The sequence below is a fragment of the Gossypium hirsutum genome, chromosome A11 (genome assembly GCF_007990345.1).
Source record: "Gossypium hirsutum isolate 1008001.06 chromosome A11, Gossypium_hirsutum_v2.1, whole genome shotgun sequence".
Lineage (NCBI taxonomy): Eukaryota > Viridiplantae > Streptophyta > Magnoliopsida > Malvales > Malvaceae > Gossypium > Gossypium hirsutum.
In genome coordinates this window covers 95,183,725-95,203,464 of record NC_053434.1, presented here as the reverse complement: position 1 = coordinate 95,203,464, position 19,740 = coordinate 95,183,725, and positions in this window count along the sequence as shown.

Sequence of the window (19,740 nt, the reverse complement as noted above, 5' to 3'; positions counted from 1 at the left end):
CTTTACCATTAGTCGACGTGAGCTTCTCCCTCTCATTCTTTTTCTCCCTTTGGTTTCTTCTAGCCGAACCACTTTTGCTCTATTCTCTGTTTATCTACTCCTTCTTCTTCATTTTCCTCCTTGGCCGATTATTGTGTCCCTTGTTTCGTGCACTCGTTCCTTTTCGGCATCAAGTCCCGACAAGTGTTCAGCGTGCCAGTGTCTTCTCTGCTTATCGGTCGGTCTTGGGGTAAGTGTTTCATCTTGTGCCTATTATTCTTTCGTTTTCTTCCTAAGTGGGATGTGGGTTAGGGATGCTAATCCACTACTTCTTTTGTATGTTTTGTATTTTTGGATTTTAACTCTTGAAGAGGTAAGGGGGAGACTTTAGCGTTCAAGGGTGCACAAATCCCTTTTGGCGTTCGATCTAATCATTGTGGTAAGGAGGCTAAGTTGTCAGTTACGGTTGGATATCAATCTTTCTTTAGTTTGAGATTTATTTGGACAGAAGGTACCAAGCCTTGGTTGTTGTATTGGTTGCTAATACAGTCTACTGTTAATGCAGTAGATCGGCAGGAGTTGTTTGTTCATTATTAAATCGGTTGTCTAAGGGTTGTAGACCGCTTTTCTTGAGAGAAGGTGGGACAGTTGAAGAACTTGGGTGGTTTCATTTGCAGGTGTGTAATCGTACCCTTAAAAATAGCGACTAAAAGCTGAAACAATGGCATGAGTTGTTACATGAGCATGCGAATGTTCACTGGAAAACCGAGCCGTGTGCAATAGGTGACCATCGAAGAGGTCACCATGGAAACTTGTGGACTTGGAATATTGTTGGGCCTTGTAAGGGCCGAGGTGAATCGTGTGGGCCGAGGGGTGGGCTTCAAGCCCATTAACACTGTTGTGGTCTTAAAGGCAAACTAGGTTTTTCGTGATGACAGTAGACCCTCCAAGCGGTTGTTAATAGAATCGAGACCCTAAGATTGGGTTACATGACTGAAATACCCCTGCGAGAGTAAGGAACTATGATTTTACCGTTAGCTGGGGGTGAATGATTATTATGACCTAGCATTTGGAATTATTGGTGTGTATTGATATTTATGTGATTGGCCGTGGATGTAGCATGTTGCATACACTTAATAATTATGACATGACATACTGCATGGGTTGGGTATATGATATGGAGGAAGAACTGTACTGGTGACTATGTCACGATGATTATTACTGGTGGTTTACCACAATATTGGCTGCTTTGCTGCGAAATGGTGTGCTAGTTGGGTGGTTTGATTTGATATCCCCACAGGTGTGTTGGTATATACGGGTGGTGTGCTAGCTGGTATGGGGATGGGTTGCATTACGCATTTATACTGATACTGTATTGGGCTTAGGCCCACATTGCCACTGTTTAAGGGCTAAGGCCCAAACTGCACTGTTACTGATAAAGGCTTTGGCCACACTATATTGATACTATGCTAGTCGCCGATTATTTGTTTATTGCGATTGCACACTAAGTTTTCTCAAACTCACCCCGTTTCTTACTGTGCAGGTAATCCCTTAGTTATGATGATCTGGAGCTGCAAGGGACTCGGAGATGGCCACACTACTACTTTGGTTTCTTTTAATTGCAAATAGTTTTCATTTGAGGTTTTTAAATTTATGTAATAAGGCCATTGGTGAGTTTTTAAGCTAATTTGGATTTTGATTTCTTACACTAAACTGCTAGTCTAGGGAAACTCGAGTTTTCAAAATAACATGGTTTTTAAAAGAACACGAGCAATCAACGTCAATATTTTCAAAATGCTCCCACGGTTTTTAAATCGAAGTAATTTATTAAAAGCAAACAAATAGGTGAATGTTTTAACAAGATTTCTTGATTAGTAACAATAAAAGGATTTAGAATCAATAACGGAACCTAGTAACATTGTGATGTGGCACGCCTGATTCGGCCATAATGTCTAGGCTGGGTTTGGGGTGTTACATTAAGTGTAAGAGGTTTGAAGATGGTCTAAACAAAGACATCTGTTTATTAGTTGGTATTCTAGAGTTGAGGGAGTTTATGGTACTTGTCGGGAGAGCTTACAAGGCTGAAGAATTGGCCGAATAGAAGAGAAAAGTTGACATTGAGTCTCATGACTCAAAGAAAAGACAGAAGTGGAAATCGTATCAAACCTCATCCAAGAGATTGAGAGGGTTTCCTACTCGATCAAACACGTCAGTGGGGTTCTTGAGCAAGAGCAAGAATAAGTAGTACGCGGTGACAAAAGCCCAAACCACTTCTATTGCAAGTGTTGGTAGTGCTCACCCGAATAGACCAGAATGTTCAAAGTGCGGCAAACATCATTTCAATGAGTGCCGAGGTAATGAAAGAGGCTTCTTTAAATGTGGGTCATTGGACCATTTTATTCGTAGCTGTCCCGAGATGGTCGAGAAAGATAAGAATCAAAGTGTGAGATCAGGTACTGCTCCTTCAAGGGGTAGACCACATAAGAACCCGAGAAGTGGGGCTGCCAATAAAGGTGCGCCTAAAGATGCTACTGTGAGGTCCGAGGGTAGAGCGCCTGCAAGGACTTATGCTATACGTGCCTGTGAAGAGCCAGAGTCTCCCGATATGATTACGAGTACCTTTTCTGTCCATTGTATATCTATCATTACTTTGATTGACCCGGGGTCTACCCATTCCTATATTTGTATGAAATTGATACCTTGTATGAATGTGATAGTCAAGTCCACATAATTTGTGGTAAAAGTGTCCAACCCTTTAGGCAAACATGTGTTGGTTGGCCAAGTGTGTAGAAATTGTCCCCTGATGATTAGAAGTCATTTTCCGGCTAACTTAATGTTAATTCCGTTTAGTGAATTTGATGTAATCCTTGGGATAGATTGATTAACTTCTCATGGTGTTGTAGTGGACTGTAGACGAAAAATTATTAAGTTGCAATGTGAGAGCGGGGATGTTCTTCAGGTTGCAACGGATGAATTAGACAATTCCCCTATAATAATATTGTCTATGACTGCAGAGAGATATTTGAAAAAAGGGTATGAAGCTTACCTCACTTTTGTATTGAATACTCAAACATCTGAATTGAATATCGAGTCAGTACCAGTGGCATATGAGTTCTCAGATGTGTTTTCGGAGGAATTACCCGTATTGCCTCCGGTGAGGGAAGTTGAATTTGGAATTGAATTAGTCCCTGGCACGGCACCTATCTTGATTGCTCCATATAGGATGGCTTTGACGGAGCTAAAGGAGTTGAAAGTTCAGCTACAAGAGTTAACGGATAAAGGTTTTGTGAGACCGAGCTTTTCTCCGTGGGGTGCTCCAGTGCTCTTTGTGAAAAAGAAAGATGGGTGGATGAGGTTATGTATAGACTATAAATAACTCAACAAGGTGACTGTGAAGAACAAGTATCCCTTGCCAAGGATCAACAATTTGTTGAAAGGATCCATCTTGTTTTCCAAGATAGACTTGAGGTTCGGTTATTACCAGCTCAGAGTAAAGGAGCATTATGTACCGAAAACTGCGTTTAGGATGAGGTATTGGCACTATGAGTTCCTTGTCATACCCTTCGGTTTAACAAATGCCCCTGTGGTATTTATGGATTTGATGAACCGCATTTTCTGGCCATATTTGGATAAGTTCGTGGTGGTCTTTATCGATGACATATTGATATATTCACGTGATGAGAGTGAATAGGCAGAGCATTTGAGGATGGTTGTACAAACCTTAAGAGATAAGCAGTTGTATGCCAATTTTAGTAAAAGTGAATTTTGGCTGCGACAGGTCAGATTCTTGGGACACATTGTATCGGATGACGGGATTAGAGTTGACTCAAGTAAGATCTCGGCTATCGTTGAGTGGAAACCGCCGAGGAGTGTGTTAGAGATTCAAAGCTTTCTGGGTTTGGTTGGCTACTACAGAGGATTTGTAAATGGATTCTCAATGATAGCTACTCTGATGACAAAGTTGTTACAAAAAGATGTCAAGTTTGAATGGACAGAGACAACAGAGTTTCGAGAAACTAAAGACCTTGTTGACCGAAGCTCTAGTTTTAGTGCAATCAGAATCGAGAAAAGAATTTATGGTGTATAGCGATGCCTTCTTAAATGGATTGGGATGTGTGCTCATGCAAGAAGGCAAAGTGATAGCATATGCGTGAAGACAACTTAAGCTGCATGAGAAAATTTACCCGACCCACGATTTAGAGTTGGCCTCCATCGTGTTCGCCTTAAAAATTTGGAGACACCATTTGTATGGCAAGAGATGCTGGGTATTTACTGACCATAAGATTTTAAAGTATTTGATGACTCAAAAAAACCTAAATTTATGGCAACGAAGATGGTTGGAGTTGATAAAGGATTACAAGTTGGTGACTGACTACCACCCAGAAAGGCGAATTAGTCGCCAATGCATTGAGTAGGAAATTATTATTCGCCTTGAGAGCTATGAGTACTCAATTGACCATGATTGATGATGGTTCAATTCTAGCCGAGATGAGAGCTAAACCAATATTCCTTCAAGAGATTTATGAAGTTCAAAAAGGTGATAAGGATTTGCAAGCTAAGATGGCACAGTATGAGATGGGAAATGATAAACCGTAAATTATGCATATTTTTACCCCATGTTTAATGCATTTTATGGATGATTCCTCATTAGAATTGGTGACTTCGATGCTCCTAACGCTTTAATTTCATGTTTTATACTAAGGAGAGCATAGGAGAGCGAAAGGAACGAGAAACGGGCCAAAAACAGAGAAAATGGGCCAAAGTACAAACTCAACACGGCTTGGACTTCCTCACACGGGCAGCCCACACGGCCGTGCCAACTTGATAGAATCGAAGCACGATTCACACGGGCAGACCACACAGCCGTGTCAATTTGGCAAGCTCGAACACGGGCGTGTGCCATGAGCGTGTCCCTGTCGAGCCCAAGTTGAGTCCAATTCGGAAAAGGCTAATTTTGAGGGCCTTTAGGCATTCCAAAGCCTATAAATACACCATAGAGGAGAAAGAAAAGGGAGATGGAGAATAGGGAGTAAGGAATTACTCCAAGGAAGCCGATTGATCCATTTCAGAAGCCGGATTCATCATCAAGACTGAAGATCTCTCCTCAATTTCCCTTCAGGAGTTTTGGGTTTTCTTTTTGTTTTGTATTCTATATTCTTCTGAGATGTTTTCTTATTTAGTTATGAACTAAAACCCCTAAATACCTAAGGGAAATGAAATCTAAGACGAATCTTGTTATTATTTTCTGAATCGTATGATAAATATTTAACTTGTTCTTAATTATGTGTTCTTAATTCTTGTTTTGATATCCTAGGATACTGATTCAAGATCAGCTCTTATTTAGAGGAGGAATATACCCTGGCTAAGAGTACATTTATCATAATTAAGCGGAGTTGATTGCGCGCCTAGAAATTGGGTGACAAGATTTTGCCGGATTAGGTTAAAACCTAATAAGGAGATCCATAGATCGAGTTAATGCAACCCTAGAGTGTTAATTAGAGAAAAGTCTCGATTTTTCAATCTAGGGATTAGACGTTATTAGTCTTGAACAGGGATAATAACATAACTTAGGGATCTCTATGGAACAAGCTGAATGAATAAATCGTCCGATTCAGAGCCAGAATAACAAGTAAAGTCTAGGTGGATTTTTCCTTAGGTATTGTCTTAAGTCAATCGATTTTCCCCAAAAGCAATTCCCCAATTCTTTTCTCTATGCATTCTTAGTTTAGATAATTAGTTAATTAAAACAAAACTTCTTTATTCTTAGGCTAGATAATAAAAAGACAGTCATTACTAGTACTTTTAGTTCCTTTAGGTTCGACAATCCGGTCTTGCTAAAACTATACTATTGTTCGATAGGTACACTTGCCTACATCACGAAAATAGTTAGTTTAAGAACGAGTAATTATAAATATTTAAAACCTATTACGAAATCACGCGATCAGGAAATGAATCAGAATTTCGTATTGGTACTGATGGTTGCATGATGTACCAAGACAGGATTTGTGTGCCTAAAAACGATGAGATTATTCAGAAGATTATATGAGAAGCTCATAGTGGTTGCTTATCTATCCATCCGGGTAGTGTGAAAATGTATAATGACTTGAAGAAAATGTACTGGTGGTCAGGGATGAAAAGAGACATTTCGGAGTTTATTTCTAAGTGTCTACTTTGTCAACAAGTGAAGGCCGAACACCAAGTACCTTCGGGTTTACTCTAACCTGTGATGGTTCCCAAGTGGAAATGGGATCGTGTAACCATGGGTTTTGTGTCAAGGTTGCCTTTGACGCCAAGGAAAAAGTATTTCGTTTGGGTCATTGTCGATAGATTAACAAAGTCAGCACATTTTATACCAGTCGTACCGACTAATCTCTTGAGAAATTGGCCAAATTGTATGTTTCCAAGATCGTGAGACTCCATGGAGTACCCTTTTCAATTATTTCAGATAGAGATCCGAGGTTTACCTCACGGTTTTAGAAGAAGTTGCAACAGGCATTGGGAACAAAACTGAATTTTACTACGGCATTTCACCCACAAACCGACAGTCAGTCAGAAAGAGTGATTCATTATGGTGCTGTGTTCTTGAGTTTCAAGGCAATTGGGAAAAGTACTTACCGTTGGTAGAGTTTACCTACAATAATAGTTATTAGTCAAGTTTGAAAATGGCACCTTATGAGGCTTTATATGGACGCAAGTATCGGATGCCTTATATTGGACCGAACTTAAAGAAAATCAGATTCACGGGGTTGATTTAGTCAAAGAAACCGAAGAGAAAGTTAAGGTGATTCGCGATTGTTTGAAGGCCACTTTGGATAGACAGAAATCCTACGCAGATTTGAAATGAAAGGAAATTGAGTTTCAAGTCAGTGTAAGGATGTTTTGGAAAGAATCCACGTGGAGGAAAGTCCTCAGATCTGGTAAAAAAGGCAAGCTAAGCCCTTGTTTTATAGGACCTTATGAGATTACTGAGAGAGTAGGGCCTATTGCCTACTGATTAGTCTTGCCCTTAGAGTTGGAAAAGATTTACGACGTGTTTCATCTGTCCATGTTACACCGATATAGATCAGACCCTTCGCATGTGATCGTGCCAACTGAGGTTGAGATTTAGCCGGATATGACTTATGGTGAAAAGTCGGTTAAGATTTTTGCTCAGGAGGTTAAACAATTGAGGAATAAGAGTATAACACTTGTTAAAGTTTTGTGGCATAGACATGGAATCGAGGAAGCCACATGGGAACTTGAGAAGACCATAAGATATCAATTCCCGAACCTATTAACAGATAAGATTTTCGGGGACTAAAATCCCTAAAAGGGGGAAATTGTAACAGCCCGATTTTGGGCTTAGTCAAAACGGTAGTTTTGGGACCACAAATCCAAAGTCAAGAAATTATTTTATTATTATTTTTTTGTTATAGCATGATTATATTAGTGCATGAAAAATTTGGTGAGGTAATTTTAGCGTTTGTGAGCTTAATTTCGAAAAAGGACTAAATCGCATAAGGGGTAAAAGTTCTATTTTACTTAATAGATGTACCACATAGCTAGAGAACCAAAATTGGGGTCTTTAAAGTGCAATTAGACCCTTTACAAGTTGATGGCCGGCCATAGGGGATAAGAAAATTAAATGGTCAAAGGAGTTGGTGACTTAATGTATGATAAAATAATACCCTAGAGACTAGCCTTCATCTTTTTCATTCTTCCTTTCTCCTCCACCGAAATATTCAGCCATTCTAAGGGTTTTGGAAGCTTGAAATTTCAGCCACTTATATCTCTCTCAAGTAAGTGATTTAGATGCTTATTTTTTATAATTTTGGTACTTTTGGAACCCTTATGGCATGAGCTAGCTAATAGGAGGGGGACCATTTTGCCAAATGGTTGATAGTCTAAGGATTTTCCATTAAAGGATTTATGATGTTTGTTGAGTTTTTATGGAAGAAAATGAATCTTAGTTATGTAGTAAACAATTTTTGTGAAAGGACTTCTCATGAAAACCCTAATAGGACCATTTTATAAAGTTTGTAAAATGGATAGTAATATTGTGAAACAATGGGAATTTTGGATCCCTATAAGAGTAAAAAGGGTTCGTCTAGGCTTAAGATTTGAAGAAATTCGATAAAAATTAATTTTCGAGCCTAGGGATAAAATGGTCATTTTTGGAAAGTCTAAGGGCAACATGGTCATTTTACCAAAAATGTGAATTTATGATTGCTTTAATTTATTTAAAGGTTAAATGAGTAAATTTTTATTATTTTAGATCAAGAAACATGAAAACCAGACTTGGACCTGGGAAGGCCTAGCAAGTAAAGTAAATCATCTAGTCACCTACATTTTGTAATCAGAGGTAAGTTATATGTTGATAATGCAACTATAGTGTTATGATGTGTAATTGAATTGATATTGCATAATTTGTTTTGATTATGCATATGAGTAAGCATGTTGAGAAATTAATGTAATAAAGACTCCCGGTTGAACATTAGGAATAGATTTGGATAGTCCTGCCATGACATTGGGTGATATGTGTCTTAGAGTAAAACATGTATGGGATATGCATCAGCCACATTATGAGAGCCAGTGTAAGACATGTCTGGGACATGCATCGGCATTAAGACGAGAGCTAGTGTAAGACATGTCTGGGACATGCATCAGCCTTGAGATATACAAGTGGAACGACGGAAATGTGCAAGTGTACACAATCACAACAAGTAATAAAGTGACAAGTAAATGTCGAGTTATCGTACCCACAGGGATTGTAAAAAGGATTATATATGAATGCAATTTAAAATACTTTGGTGAAGAAAAATATTTTGTTTAAAGAGGGTGATTAAAAACTTAAGAAAATTAAAATAAATAAAAAATGAAGTAAAAGAAAGTTCTAATGCATGATTTCAAAATAAGATTTAATCTAGATGATATAATTGTGTTGGATTAATTACACTTCTCATCTTAGAATTATTAAACTTAAGTTTATATTTTTACAAATAAAATCACGGCAACTCGGTAATTTTCTAACTTATGAACATTCTTACATACCAAAATCCATTCATCTCTTGACATATCCCTATGTCAATTCAACCGACTAAACAGATTCTAGTAAGCAAACATGTTATTGCACATACACACTCATTAAACTGAACTAATCTCTTGCATATCCCTATGTTAATTCAAATGATTAATTAAATCTAGCTAGCATATAAAAGACTAGGTAACAAGGTATATTTACCTTGAAACAATTTAATCATAATAATCTTGCAAGTTATGCAAGGCAATAATATCGCCAGATACATTGCTAATTTAACCTTCATCTACATTAGAAGAATAAACATGCACTGATCAAGTACTGTGTCAATTAATTACAATTTCAATCAGTTTAAATAATTAATTCATTAGTTACCTCATAGTTGTAATGCAAGAATAACTTAGGCATGATTTTACTTAATCAAGCATTTTACCAAGGCCTATAACAACATAAACACAATTTTAACAATTTAAGAAGAAAAAATGCAATCAACCAAACACGAATTAAATTCAAGCTAAGCTGATCAAAGTAACCATTCCAAAAACATGAATACTCATAGATTTGATCATCATAACAACAACAAAAATTAAAGAGATAAGGAACAAGAATCAAATCCGGTGGTTTTTTTAGGCTTGACTTGGTTGCATTGTTCTTTCTTCTTGTTGTCCTCGCCGATCAAGGCTTTGATGAACACTCAATTACTGCTGCAAAATGGTTGAAGAACACCCCTTTTCCAAGGGAATAAATTGGCACAAGAGCGAGGGAATTGAAAGGGAAAAATGAGAGAAAAAAAAATGAGAGAGGAAAGAAGTGTTGTAAAATGAATGTGGAATGAATGAGATGCTTTGAATGATCAGCCAAGGGGGGCTTCTATAGCTGAGTGTGGCAGCTGAAATTTGCTAAAAATAGCATCCAAAGAGCCACCACTTGGCCGGCCACCTATGTGGCAAAGTTGATGCTTTCAACTTTGCTAAAAATGGCTTAGGGCAAATCCAAAAATCCACCAATTGTGGAGGGGTTTAAATGCAACTTTGAAAAGACTTCAAGGGCTTCTTTGCAAGCTTAATTAATCGGCTAATAAGCTGATTTGGGTCAGCATATGGCCAGTTTTGGGCTGCCCAACCTTTGGCCGGTTCACTTTAATCGGTTCGGTTCAACTAGACCACATTTTCCATAATTAATTAATATTAATTTATTTAGCCCAAATTAAATTTGGTAAAAATTAAAATTAATTATATTATGAATTAATACACATAATTGGACCTCCTTAGGCTAGAAGTTAATTCACCTTGATACTTCAAATTACTTCTTGATTTTGTGCTTCAAGTAGTGTCTACTGAGCCATTTTTCGCCCTTTGCGCAATTTTGTCGAAAATAACCAAAATTACTCAAATTTAATTATAAAATTAAATAAAATTCATCATGTTCATATTTTAAGTATAATTTAGTTATTTTATAAAAATTAATTATTTTTCGACAAGAATTTAATCGAAACGGTATGATTTTAACCTAAAAAGGGTATGTAAAAATGCGTAAATTTTCATGTTTCCACACCCCCAAACTTAATTCATTTCTCGTCTTGAGTAATGCACAAATTTTCAAAAGAATTTCTCGGAAACACCTTTGAAAAACCCATTCAGAACAACATTTTTCCCAAAATTATGAATTTAATATACTTGTGCTTAAAGACAAGAAATTTGATAATTATGCTACTTAAGTATATATTGTTCAAATTAATCTCAACAACTATTATGATAGCAGAGATTAGAATAAATGCTTCCTAATAAAGTCATGTTAAACCTTACCAATGTGATTTTATTCCATTTATTCAAGATTAAGCTGCAATCATTAAATTTAACTTATGTCTTCATATGTTGTACGTAGCAATTTCTCTCCACTAGTGTAGGTAGCATTGGAACTTTTGAATCAATAGGTCTTTAACAAGGTTGTAACGTGGGTGGGCTTAAGGGTAGGTAAAAGATAGATAATTTTAGGCTTTTAAACCCTAAACTCATCTTGTATCAGACCTTCTAAATAATCGCCATCAATACACCAACTTTCTTTACTTTCATATGCTCTTTTGTACATTCTCTTTTAGATACATATGTTTTTTTAAGACGAAATGCATGAGCATTTTCCTGAATGTACCACAATTTTAAGAGCATTTTATACTTCTTTTCAACTCCCCAAAATTTATTTTCAATGAATACTTGGAATAGTACCGAGTCTAGTGTTTGGGACAAATTTGAGAAAGTTAAGAGAGAAGTGATGGCTAAATTTGCAAGGGTTCAAATAAAATTAGGCCATATAGTTTCAAAGTTGGGTTTCAAAGGATAAAAATTTCATCATGGTTGGCTTGAAAGGCTCAAACGGTCCAAACAAAAGTTGCCTAAATCATTTCCAACGTTCCATGCTTCCTAGGATTTTGCCTCAAGAAACTACTAAGTCATTTTTGAAGACTTAAACTTTCATGCACGCCTAACTTTCGTAATGAACTAAAAATTTATGGTACGATTTGCATGCTTTATTAGAAATACATTCATATCATTATTAAGCTAACATAATAATTTATTGAAATAATAGAACTTTATTTATATTGAAGTTTAGCATACTTAACAAAATTTCCAATTATTGAACAAAATGTATCCTAAACATAATTAAAAGAAAATTTTATTTTGAATGGAAATAATTCAAATTCAATTTTTCAGTCCCCCTGCTTAAGATGAACAATGTCCTCATTGTGTAAAATGAATAGATACTATACACCAGGTAGGATTCTAGAAAAGAGGAGGTGAGTCAAATTGACTGCTTAAGTACCAAGCTCTCTCTAGATCCAATCCTAGACATGTATATACGTATTGCCACACTTTATACTTTGCGACTTGTTCAAATATTATTTATGATTTTCTTCTCTTATTATGTGAAAATAAAAATCTATAATTAAATCTAATCCTAAAATGACCTAAGAATAGAAATAAAATAAAGTCAAGATCCCCCTTAATCTATTTTCAGACCCTTCCAAATTTGACTCATCTTTTGCTCTATCACTATCGCCTTTGCATGAATTACTTCGCTCCTTCTTCGATAATGGACTCCATGGTTCAAATATAAAATCTGGAAATTCAAGCACAAAAATAAATGGGTCACTGTAAATTTTCTTAAGAGCACTTCTCATCGAGTCATCCCTTATTTTTTAGTATCTCTAGTAAGCTTGTTGCTGCCATTGCATATGTTGCATTATGTCCATCAAGTTTGACAATTCATCTCGAAGATCTGGGCTAGGCGGTTGAGTCTTAAATATTGAAGTTTCGTCATTGGGCGCATTTTCTGGTTCTATTGGTTCCACCTTATCAGGGACTTTAGTCGATTGTATTTGCTCGATCTCTATGGGATCTTCTTCCTCTTCATAGGGATCCTCACTTTCTTCAACTCGCTGCTGTAGAACAGAATCTCCAACTACTCAGTAGAGGTCCCAATTTGTGATTGTGCCCTGGCTTTACCCTGGCTGTAGAACAGAACCAAGTTGCAAGGTGGCGTGTAAAGGAACCTTGAGGTCTGAGGTTCGAGCGTTGGCATAGAGCAAATGAGGTATTTATTTAGCAACTTGGTTCGGCCAATGGTTGTGCTGCAGTAGAATTTTGATGGATGAGTGGTGGAGTGATAGGTGGAGGATATCAACAAGGAAATCGTGGGGAGGATTAGGGAGAGATTTGTGGAGAGAAATTAGGAGTTTGATGAGTGTGGGGATGTTGCACCATTTGGTATCTCTAATTCGGCATTGGGAAGAAAAAACTGATATTTGTGAGTGTTTTGGAAAATGGTTCTTTTCTCCTTTTTGCATGTGGTAGCTGAATTCCTTTGGTCTCGGCATTTGGTTGTTTTGGGTTTGTGCCTTTCGTGACATTGTTCTTCTTTTAGTCATTTAAATTCTCTACCGGACATTGTTCTTCTTCTATCTCTACTTTCTTGACATTGCCGAACACATCTTCCTCCTCTTCCCTATTATTCTTTCAATTTTTTTTCATAGTCAACTTTCCTTCTTATTCCCCCTTCATTTATTTTTCTCCCTTCTTCTTCTGTTCTGCTTCTAAACTGAAAGTTATTCTTCTTTGATCTTTCTCTAGCAGTTTGGGTAGTGGTTGGCCGAATATTATTTTTTTAGTATTGGTAAATCGTTTCGGTTTGCAAGTGTTCTAATGAATCAGTAAGTGTTCTGTTAAGCAATCTGACAAATCTCTTTCTTCTATTTTTTTCTAAAAATCGAATACTCCTTCTGTAACACCCCTAACCCGTATCTGTCGCCGAATTAAGGTTATGGGGTATCACCAATCAAAACATAAATCCAAAAATTCACATGAGTACACTTGCATAAACTTTTAAGAACAATTATTTAACATCAATAGTTATTGCAATTACTAATAACACACAATAGAATATACTTTTCATTCAACTTATAAAAATATACAGACTTTCAAACTGATAATAAACATGCATTTCTTTATACTTTATTTAAAGTAAGTAATCATTAAAGATCATACATACTTTTAATCATTAAATTATAAGCATTTGGCCTTAGTAAATCTAGCTATTTATTGCACATCATTTAAAGGTAAAATTATTACATATACTAGTTATTATGTCTAAAATTACTCACGTAATAACAAAAATATCCGCCATTATACGAACATCTTAAAATTTTAATCACATATGATCATTCTTGACCTAGCTCATATAGCAATTTCAAAATAACCAAGTTTACGCATACAAACATATTAAATAATCTAATAAGTAATCATATACGTTTCAATATATTACTCCATAGCCGAACCTGTAAATGAAGCACATATATATTATATGCAACTTACCTAAAATAAATACCACATTTAACAAAAAATACATACCAAACAATCAACCATATTCATCCACAATGCATATACAATATTTACCATCAATCAAGCTCAATGAATTAATCAAAAGCACATAAAACCGAATTGAGACATAGCAAGCAACCATTTCTCATCACACATGGAACCTAACACAAACATTATACATACATGGAACTTATCTATAAAATCAAAGTGGACATAAACCAAACTTAACATAACCAAATTTTAAGGATAAAAGTTTAGCCATTTTTGCATGGCTTATATACATAACCAATATTCAGCATTGTCAAAATATGTTCCGGCCTATGCATGCCATAGTTCTAAGATGCAACTTATAAAATACCGAAGGTGGTCGATAGTGTGATAGACTTTACTGACAATCCCCGAGCTTGTAACTTGAATCCAAAATCTATAAAACAGAAAGAAATATACACACAGTAAGCTATTATAGCTTAGTAAGTCATAAACAAATAATTAACCTAACAAAATATTCAACTCAATTAGGCTAACCAATATTTATAGAATCTATATCCCATTTAGTTTCAAACTTATAATTTGTAAATAATATATATATGTATGCTTTCGTACATAAATACTATCTTGGCTGAATATTCAAATAATCAAATTGACTTATTACCATTCAACATTCCAACCAAAATGTCTTTACATTAACAAATACACACATATACTTTTATACACAAGTTCAAGAATCAATATATAACAACAAGTACATACACTTCTTATTTGGCCGAATACTCACATGATCATTTAAACATATTACTAATCAACTTCTCAAAAACATCTAGTTATAATAAAATCATGCCTACGTATACTTTTATACATAAGCTTGAAAATCATATCATAGCATCACACATATATATATCACCTATAAGGCCGATTATACATGGTCACACACACTTGCACATAATTATGAAATCTTTCATTGATACTCAACTTATATAGCCACAAAGCCGAATACACATGCCAATCTTCCATAAATTCATCATTATCAATTGTACATGAATAGAAAAAATGTTAAGTACATACTTACCTTATTAATAATAGCCAACAAGCTAATTCATACATGTCCATTTAACTCGTATTACACATCCATACACAATTTACCTTTGCCCGATAAACCATTCGGAATTGGGTAGGATACTCAGGTAAACACACATATATCGTACAATGCCAATGTCCCAGGCGTGGTTTTACAAGTAGTCACATATCGATGCCACTGTCCCAAATAGGGTCTTACTCGTAAACACATATCGAAATCACATATTGATGCCATGGTCTTACTTGCACACATATATCGAAATCCTATGTCATGACAGATGTATCCTAGTTATTCCTAAGGTTTATACGAGGCTTTTGAACGTCGCAACTCAGTCGAAACCAATTCAGAGATGTAATAGCCAAGCTTAATCATATTCGGCCATACCTTGTATTTGTTCATACATTTCATACCAGCATATAATATTAACATTTAAATACAATTAAACACGTCTATTATAAACTTAGCTCGGACGATGTAAAACGGAACAGGGCAGCTAGTCGACAACTTTTGTTTTTCCCCGATCCAAATCCGATTTCTTTGGTTCTTGATCTAAACATATTCAAATTAATCTCATTCAACATATTTTCATTCAATTTAGTACAAAAACACATAAATGGGCAAATTGCCATTTTACCCCTAACATTTACAATTTTTATAATTTAGTCCCTATTACACAAAACACAAAATATACAAATTTCAAAATACCCATGTTGGGTCAAATTTTACCCATGTCTATACAAACCCATATAATTCATTTATTTCAAATTTTAGTCCCTCAAATTATTATTTTTTCAATTTAGTCCTAATTACTCAAAATCATCAAAAACTCCAATATAAAACATGTTAATCGAAAATATATCTTCCATATTTCATCATCAAACAACAAAAATAACAAGCTCTCATCAATGGTATAACTCAAAATATTTATCAAAATGAAAAATTCACGCATGGGTTTTGTAGTACTCGAAGCAACAATCTCAAAAACGTAAAAATTATCAAAAACCGAGATAGAACTTACCTTGAATCAAGCTTGAAAGTGTCAAACCCTAAGTTTCTTTTCTTTTGTTTTGTTATTTCGATATTTCAGCAATGAGAAATATGAGCACTAATGTTTTGTTTTGTTTTTTTATGATATGTTTTATATTATATCATATTATCACATAATTTACCATTTTAACCTTAGCTTAAATTATTTATGTTTCACCTATTAATGGCAGAATGTGTCCATGCAAAGATTCAAAGGTATATTTGCATTATAAGTTCCTCCATTAATAAAGACAACAACAATTAAGTACCTTCACATTTAACCACCAAATTTTTATTTTACGCGATTAAGTCCTTTTATTTAATCGGGCACTTAAACGATAAAATTAAATCACGAAAATTTCACAGATATAAATTCACACAAAATAAACACAGAAAATAATTTTAAAATATTTTTCTGACTCAGATTCGTGGTCCCAAAACCACCATTCTGATTAGGGTCTAAATCGGACTGTTACACCTTCTCTTAGTATTCTGTGATTGCCGAACGGTGACTCCATCCCCTTAATGTGTGTTCGTTGTTTTTAGGTGTTGCTGAGGAGTGAAAGTGCAAAAATTCTCTAGCTACCGAAACCCTGTCAGTACCTTACCTTAGGGGCATAGGTCGGATGACCCTATGAATTGCCAAGTATGAATTGAATCAAATGTTTTAACAATCCCTTTTTATCAAGGCTTTTGTAAATGCAGATCTATCTAGGGGTGTAAACTTTGATATTGAAGAGGGAGATTAGCAAGGCTTTATCATTTAAGGTTCATTGTTAGGGGATTCGTAGCACATTTCGTAAACCAGGTGTGTACATACACCACCTTAACTTTAGATCAGCAAATCCTGAATTGTCGAAAAGCTGAAAGAACGACAACGGCTACTACACGAGCGAGCGAACGCATGCATGGAAAATCTGATGGATAGTAGAGGCCACCATGAGCGGACTCATGGTTTGTGGCCGTAATAGGCCACGTTCGGCTGTACGGGCCCAATGGGCCCATAGGCCCTAGATTTGTAAAACTCACCAATAGGTGAGAAAAATGTTGGATCGGCCGTATCACTCACATAGCTTGGATCAAAATCAGGCTTAGTGGGCCAATGGGTCGTGTGGGCCTATGGGCCTACTTAAATGGGCTTTGGGATTGATCGCACTGTATATTTGTTAAAGGTTGTACGGGTCATGCAAGATGAGTGTGAACCTACTGATGGGTCAGTCAGTGTACTTAGATCTTGATTTACGAAATGACCGTTATGCCCCGAAGGGTAAAATGACTAAAATGCCCCTACATGTTATATGTTTGTTATTATATGCCATTTATGATATGTTTGCATTCACGTGATATTATGCTGCAAGGGGGATGGGCTCAATGATTTGGAGGAAGTAGATGATTTGTTAGGGTCGCTTGGTCACTTGATGACTGTGGATCCACCGATGGCTTAAAGCCATTATGTGATTGGCAACTCTGTTGTGAAATTGGTTAGTGCCAAAACCGGTGCTACATCAGGAGTGTAGGGATGGGTGGGTCGATTAAATCCCTACAGGAGTGTAAGATTGGACAAGATACGGAGTGCAGGGTTGGTTGGGTATTTTTGCATTGCATAATCTGATTCTGATTTTGACATGGGCTCAGGCCCAACTGAGGCTACTATGGACTAAGGCCCAAGTGCCACCGTTTTTGTAATGGGCTCAGGCCCAAATTAATGTGACGCATGCTTTATGATCGATGAGGGCTGTACATACTGAATTTTTGTAAACTCACCCCCTCTTTTAAATTTTTCAAGTAATCCTCAGTAGGTGGTTCAACGTATGGAAGGACTCGGAGGTGGCCACACTACGAACAACTTTAAATATTTGTATTTTCTTTTACATTACTTAAATTACTTTCTCTTTGGGTTTTTGATGTAATAAGGCCTTTTCTCTAATTTTCTAGCTTTTAATTTGGGGTTTTTTTAACTATTATGATTTATTTTTGTTAAAAGTAGAGTAGAGCGCGGTTTTCCAAAATGATATATGTTTTCAGAACATCATTGAAATGTTTCCATAACAAACATGTTTTTAAAAGTAAGGATGGTTTAAAGTGGTTAACAAATAATTAAATTGAGTTTAGAATTAAACAAAGGGGCTTTTCTCTTATAAGCGAGATCTATTAATAAGACAAAGTTTTTCGAAAAAGCATTTTAATGTGACACACCAGATTCGGTCATAACGTCTAGGCAGGGTTGAGGGTGTTACAAAATTTGTTTTGTGTTTCATCAATTTGGGCATAAGCACGAGTTCTCTTGTGAGGCATGATTAACCTGAACAAAAGATGGGAAAATTTATTTTCTCAAAAATTTAATTCACAAAAACTAATAATTCAGTAAATTGAAAAATTAAATAATTGAATAAAATTAAAATTTTAGGAGAAAACAAATTGTCGTACCACCTTTTTTTTTATAAAACTCATAACTCCTAAAAATAATTAATAAACAAAAGAGGTCAATTTAAGGTGGTTTGGAAGATTTTGGCTAAGGGCTTGGTGTAGGTGTGTGCCGCACAAGTGTCAGACAGCAAGCAGACTCGTCGTGCAGGAGCAAGAAGTGGCACAGGCTTGGCGCGATCAGCTGCACGGGTAGCAGGCCGCAAAGGTGAGAGGGCAATAGCTTAGGTGCGTGCATGCTGGAGCTGGAGCAAATGCAGCACCAAGGTACAGCCTTGGTGAGTGCTGGAGCTAGACGTGCGCAAGTGCTGGAGTAGGATGAGGCATGCAATGCAGCGCGTGATAGGGGTAGGTGTGCTCAGCGTGTGCGATGGAGCTGGGCTGCTAGGTGCTTGCTGGCTGAATGGCTGCTAGGCTAGGGGCTTGCGGCACTTTAAGGGTTTTGGTGTTTGGGATTTTTAGTGATGAATGAATGGGGAACGTAGTATTTATAATGAAAGGAATAGGACTTAAAGTACAATTCTTAGAGAAATTTAATAATTAAAAACTCTAAGTTCTAAATTTAATCCAAGTTAACAACAATTAATAATTAAATATATGCATATTAAATTAATAATGCTATTAAACAAAAATGAGATATGATTAAAACTAATCCTAATTCTATGCTAAATTGATAAAAATTAATATATAAATTATAATAGATATAACTATATATTAAATATTATAATCTTATTATTATTAAAAACTTATCAAATAAAATATGATGAAATTAACACTAATCCTAATTTTATATAAAGTTGATAATAATTAATATATGTCATAATAGATATAATTATATATTAATAATTATCATCTTTCTTTCTTTCTTTTTTGAATTAAAAGCATTTATTCTAGAAGCCTTTTGAAAATATTTACAAAAAAAAGAGGCATTTAGTTTTTATTATTTTAGAAAAGAGCAACCAAAATTTGAACATAATTCAATTAAGTCCCTAGACTTAATGAAAATTTGAAATTAAGTTGCGAATAAAACTTAGATCAACATTGACCTCTTTATTTGAAAAACTAAAAATTTATTTTTCTATTTAGGGAATAATTTCTCAGAAAATTATGTTAAAATCAATTCCCAGGAAAAATTGGAGAGGTCACAAGCGGTCCCACTTAAGTTCCAATCTCCTAGACAGAATTGATTTAAACATACTAATCTCGAAAATATACCCTAAATCATTTATTAAAAAGAAAAATAAGAAAATTAAACATTTGATAGAATGAACGAAATTTGATTCCTTCAGTCTTATCTCCCCAATAATGTTTCAAACGTTGTGCATTAATTTGAAAATTACCTCCCTTAC